This window comes from Topomyia yanbarensis, chromosome 2 (genome assembly GCF_030247195.1).
Source record: "Topomyia yanbarensis strain Yona2022 chromosome 2, ASM3024719v1, whole genome shotgun sequence".
Lineage (NCBI taxonomy): Eukaryota > Metazoa > Arthropoda > Insecta > Diptera > Culicidae > Topomyia > Topomyia yanbarensis.
The window spans coordinates 321,221,547-321,227,124 of NC_080671.1; positions in this window are offsets into that span (position 1 = coordinate 321,221,547).

The following is a 5,578-nucleotide window of genomic DNA, read 5'->3' on the forward strand; positions in this document are numbered from 1 at the left end:
CCATTCACTATAACACGTATCTTTTAAGCTCGAACACGTGTCTTGTGAGTTGCGGCCTGGTAGCTGAACCGTGTGATCACTAAAATATTCAATAGTTTCAAGTTGGGCCGTAAGTAGGTCATCCAGGTTCCATTTGAACTGGCTGGACATTTAAACCTTTATGTCCATGAGATGTCAGGGGATTTTTCATTCCGGTTTGATTTTTCTACGTCCTCGGATTTTTAGGCGCGAGGTTATTACATCATGCAAACGAGCGACTGAATGTTATAATTCGGGAAAAGGATGTATAAAGTATCGACCGATCGGGGCAGAAGAAAAAAACTTTACTTCTACAGCGGCGTATCCGATCAACCCTCGTTTCACTATACACTGAAACCTCCATTTAAGAACCAAACTGGATGTTCCTAAATTGAATTGAGTCGTAAATTTTTTTTCGTTATTTGGTATTTAGCCCGTAAAACAGTTTTTTTTACATTCTTATAGAACTTTATTTCGTAAAAGCAGTTTACAAAATTGAATGATTGACAATTACTACTTAAGAACTATTCTGTATCAAATAGGTAGATAGGTATGTTTATATTTACTCGTGTTCTAGATATTCCAAGAATTTCCTGGAGTGAAGCTCTAAAGTTTTAAAAACGTATCCAGTTATCTTTCGGTTGTATATTTTAAATAGTGGATGGTGCGGTTCTGAATTTACTAAAATCAGAAAATTAACTTTTTAATGGTTCGAGATACAGTTTCGCAATCTTCCGAAAAATTGAAGAAATTGAAATTTTAAAAACTTTATGTCTTGTACTCTTTATTTTACATCAAAATTATTGTTTTTATTGATATATCTTTCGAACTTTTCATTTATCATTAAGAAGAATTTAGAATCATTTTCAGATATTTTGAAGAAGAACAATTTGTCTCAATATACTGAATCTCTAGAATCTCTTTCGTTGTAAAGTTTTATATATTAATTTTCTAAAAATAAACTTTTTAGAGAAAATATTGGAAGATATACAAATATATTTGCCTTTTTTTGGTGATCTATACTACAAAGCATGATATTTCATATGACAGCAATACTATTTAGTATTGAATGCTCCAACCGAAGATATTTGAAAAAGTTTGATTTTTGAAACAAATAAAGTTTAGTAGTAGGTGTATAAAAACAAATTATGCACACCAAAATAATCTTCAAGTTGTTCAAAGGGTAGTTTAGTGTAAAATAAAAACTACAAAAGCTATAAAAATAAAAAATAAATAAATTTTTCAAGGAATACCCAAAAGTTTGATTTTGATTTGTTGTGTAATGGAAAGTATAATAGATAGAGTTTGTGTGTCTTAAGAATTTTTTTCTAAAATGTATTGTTCTACACCTTCAGCGAAAACAGTGCAGCTCTATCTCTAACCGTTAAAAAGTTAAATTTTGAATCTTGCTATAATTAGAACCACCCTAGCTTTTGTTTAAACGAAAAGAATGGCCTTCCAAAGTACATCAACTTTCCTAAACATATTATAAGACTGAGTTATTTAGTTTTAGCAGAAAGCGGAAATTCCTGCTAAATTTACATTCTGGACCAGTGCGCACTGTAACAAATAGATAAAATGAATCGATCAAAATGCAAGTGAAGTGCATCAAGATGTTCTCGCAAATAGCTTGACAAGTACGTAACGGATATTGGTTATTTTTGGAATGGGCTTGACAACTAGACTGCAGAAATTGATGAGTGACGTAGTTTTTAAATCCAATATGGCGACTTCCATTTGAGCCAAACTTTAACAGGATGGGTATTTTGGGAACGGGCGTGAAAAGTAGATGGCGGGAATCGATGAGTGACATTTTTAAATTCAAGATGGCGACTTCCAGTTGAACAAAATTATCGAAAACCCTTAACAATTTGAATATTTTTTGGACGAGTTTGCCGAGTTGATAGCAGTCGAAAGTAGCCATTTTGAATTTTAAAGTTGTGTTATATACAGTCGTGATTCGCTGGTTGGGCCACAACCTTGTCCAACAAACGAGTTTGATTCGCTAGTTGGACCGACGAAAAATGTCAAAACCTCTCCAAAGGAGATGTTGACAGTGTAAATGCATCTGTTCACATCTCTAAATATTGTCAGATTGATTGTCAAAGTAAATTTGACACGAGATTTTAACGTTCAGATGCTTTTTAGTTGGTCCAACTAGCGGAGGTTTAACTAAAAAGCGGTCCAGTTAAAAAGTGTCCAACTAGCGAATCACGACTGCATTGACTTGCGGATTCCGGAATATACTCAGCTAGTTTAAAAATACCCATATTGTTGGGGGCATAGAAAATTTTGCTTTGCCAATAAATTTCAAATTTTGCGCCATTTAAGATTGTAAGATTGGAAAATCGCTCTTCGACATCAATTTTTGCACCCCATTCCGAAAATACTTTTAATGTTGGGCACATCAAAAAGTTTGCTCAACCGGAAGTCGCCATCTTATTCATCAAAATGAATTTAATGCATCAATTTCTGTCATTTACTCGTTAACTTTCTTCCGAAAATCTACATTTTGTTTGTTTTATAGAGAATTGTTGGTATACAGTAATAACCCCATTTTGTCTAGCCCCGATGGGCTCTGGCAAAACGAACTACGTGAAATTTGAGTATTTAAAAATATTTTCTTGGGCATATTTTTCTGACTTTAAAGATTGAAAAATAAAAATATCAATATTTTTAAAAATTTGTTCTGAAAATGTTTGATTAAATAATCAAAAGTGTTAGAGGATGTGTCTAGTGACTACCGACACCGGAAGTCGACATCGTGGATTTCAAAATCGCGTAAAATCGCTTTCCGTCATCTCCTCGTCAATTCCGAAAATACCCATATTGTTAAGTTTATAGAAAAGTTTTCTAAACCGAAGGTCGACATCTTGGATCTCGATATGTAAATTTTATTCCGAAAATATCTCTATTGTTGAGGTTATGAAAAGTTTTCTAAACCGGAAGTCGCCATCTTCGATTTCAAAATGGCCTCAAATGTTGATTTTCGTCATCTACTCGTCCCTCCTATTTCGAAATACCCACCTTTTATTAGTACTAAAGTAAATGGAGGTTTCAGTGGCAAACAAATAATCTGCCTCAGAAAAAGGCTATATTTTACAGGCGAATAATAACTATATAGGGTAACTGTGTTCTATTTCATCTTAGCACCTCTATTCATTTCACCCATTCGAACACATTAGTTAGAGCGTTGCTATTTCTCCTGAAGGGCTGTACAATAAAAGTTACGAATAAGGTGTTAGCGGGACATATTGGGGTCGGTTTCGAACTCAGTTTTAAGGCGCATTTTCAACCAAATCTATATGAACTGGTATTTAAATTTTTTGTCAGAGTTTCAATTTTCATTTTCTGTTGAATATTACCGTTTTTCACCTGATTGATCAATGGGAATCGGTGCCGAATGGGGTCATGTTTGGCATCCATAGATGTATGCAGAACCATCATAACAAAAATGAGAATGTATATATTAAATTTGTACATGAGACGACTGATCTTGGATGTCCCGGATTACTATTCCGATGCCGATTCCGGGGGAACAATAGTATACTGCTGGAATTGGCCAAGCATGACTCGATTCGGCACCGATTCCCACTGACGAACCAGGCGAAAAATGATAATATTTACCAGAAACTGAAAATTTATACTCTTACAAACAGTAAGTAACAATTCGTATAGATTTGGTTGAAAATGAGTCTTAAAACTGAGTTCGAAATCGGGGTCAATATGACCCACTAACACTTTATTCGTTACAAAAAGTTAACACCTAAAGAAGGTTAAGATGTTTTAAGAAAATATTGAAGTTTGCCCGCCGGTGACCTTGTAAAATTTTAATTCATTCAGCCACAAGATACTTTAGAGCTCCTATGTTTTCAAGTTATATTCAATAATTTCTTAACAAAATGTTCAATCGGATGAACCTCAGGTGAATTTATCTGCCACTCCTTGTTAGAAATTAATCACGTAAAATCCTGCATAGTCAAAAGAGATATAGATAAAATTTGCAGAGTGTTCTCAGTTCTTTCCTCGAATAAACCAAGCACTGCCCAACGCGGCTTGTCTAAATCATTTTAAGTTATATTAATTGGTTTGGCAAGAATCAAAGTAAACAAAGAAGTGATAAAAGGTGACCTAGTTGAATTCACTGCATAACATTGAAATAGTAATAAAAATTTGGCAGCAGTTCAATTGCCGATCCTGTAAATTTATTCTCTATCGCTACCCGATTTTTATAGCAGTCATACAAACTTTAAACTGTTCGGGGTATAGAATGAAAGAAATTTTCACAGCGGTACTAAGGTACTGATATTTCAAATTAGACCCAATGTGTACGTATACCAATTCTCGTCATACTTCCCCGGCGCGTGGGAAAAATATCTCGGTGATCTGCAAATATTAGACGAAGTGGAACAAACGTATCCACTGTCCACCAGGTATATTATTGTGAGAATCAAGAGTCATCTAATAAGCAGCTAATCAGCAAACAAAAAAATCCCACACATAAACGCATTGATGCTATTTCGGTGATCCAATAACGATGAAAATCACTTTCCATCGTAACAGGAAACTTTCAACGGAATCGGTACCATGGACGGCTAAATGCGTAGGCTAGTTGACTGTATAGTCATTTTATTGATTTTATCAAACGATGAGCATCATTTTTGTAAGCGAGCCCGGGACTAGTTGGCGGTCGGGGCAATTTGAATGATTCCATTATTTCCCGTTTTGTTAGACATACGACTCAATCTCTTGTTGGGCGCTTCAAGTAATGTGGATTTCAATTTCTAATATTTTTATGTTGCACTACATTTTATTTTGGTAGAGTTATGGGCAATATTGTGTTTTCGGGTGTAATAAGTAAATTGTCCCAGTTTTAAAAAATTTGTATTGTTTGTGTTGAATTTTATTCCATTCCATTAATATAAATATAATCATTTTTTAATAGGTCGTGAAAAGAGCTTTCAATATCCATATTGATATTAAGTCTAAGCACGAACAAAATTCGTTTTTTATAAAATGTGTGGTATTGGTAAGTTGGTGCGGATGCATACCAGATAAGTGGGAATCCACAGTTCAAAAATTGCCATAAATTATTTATATTTCTGGAATTCACTCCAAAGCAAGAGAATCTTCTTCTTGTGTACATTCTGATTGCATGGGACATTAATTTCAAATTATGTTGCTAACAGTTTACCATTTCATTCAACGTGTTGTTTTATGGTGCGATCTACCTAAATTAAAAGGTTAAAATTGAAATATGAAAACACTGCCAACTAGCCCCGAGCTCTCCTACTATTCCACGTTGCCTCTTCTAGCTCAACGTTTCGCCACTATCAGACACGTATGTTTGCACAGTGCTCACCTCACTCATATATGCAACTCGGTTTTCATTTGTTAGATTGTTCTTCTAGTTTGCTCCCTCGATGCTGCTAAGATTCAATAAAGAAAAATTTCCTAGATTGCACTGTGCTGAGTTAGGGTTCCACTATTGCAGCAAAAAGCAAACTTTTCATATCCTTCATCCCATTTGAGCGAAAGGCTTCATTTGCTGGAGTAGTTT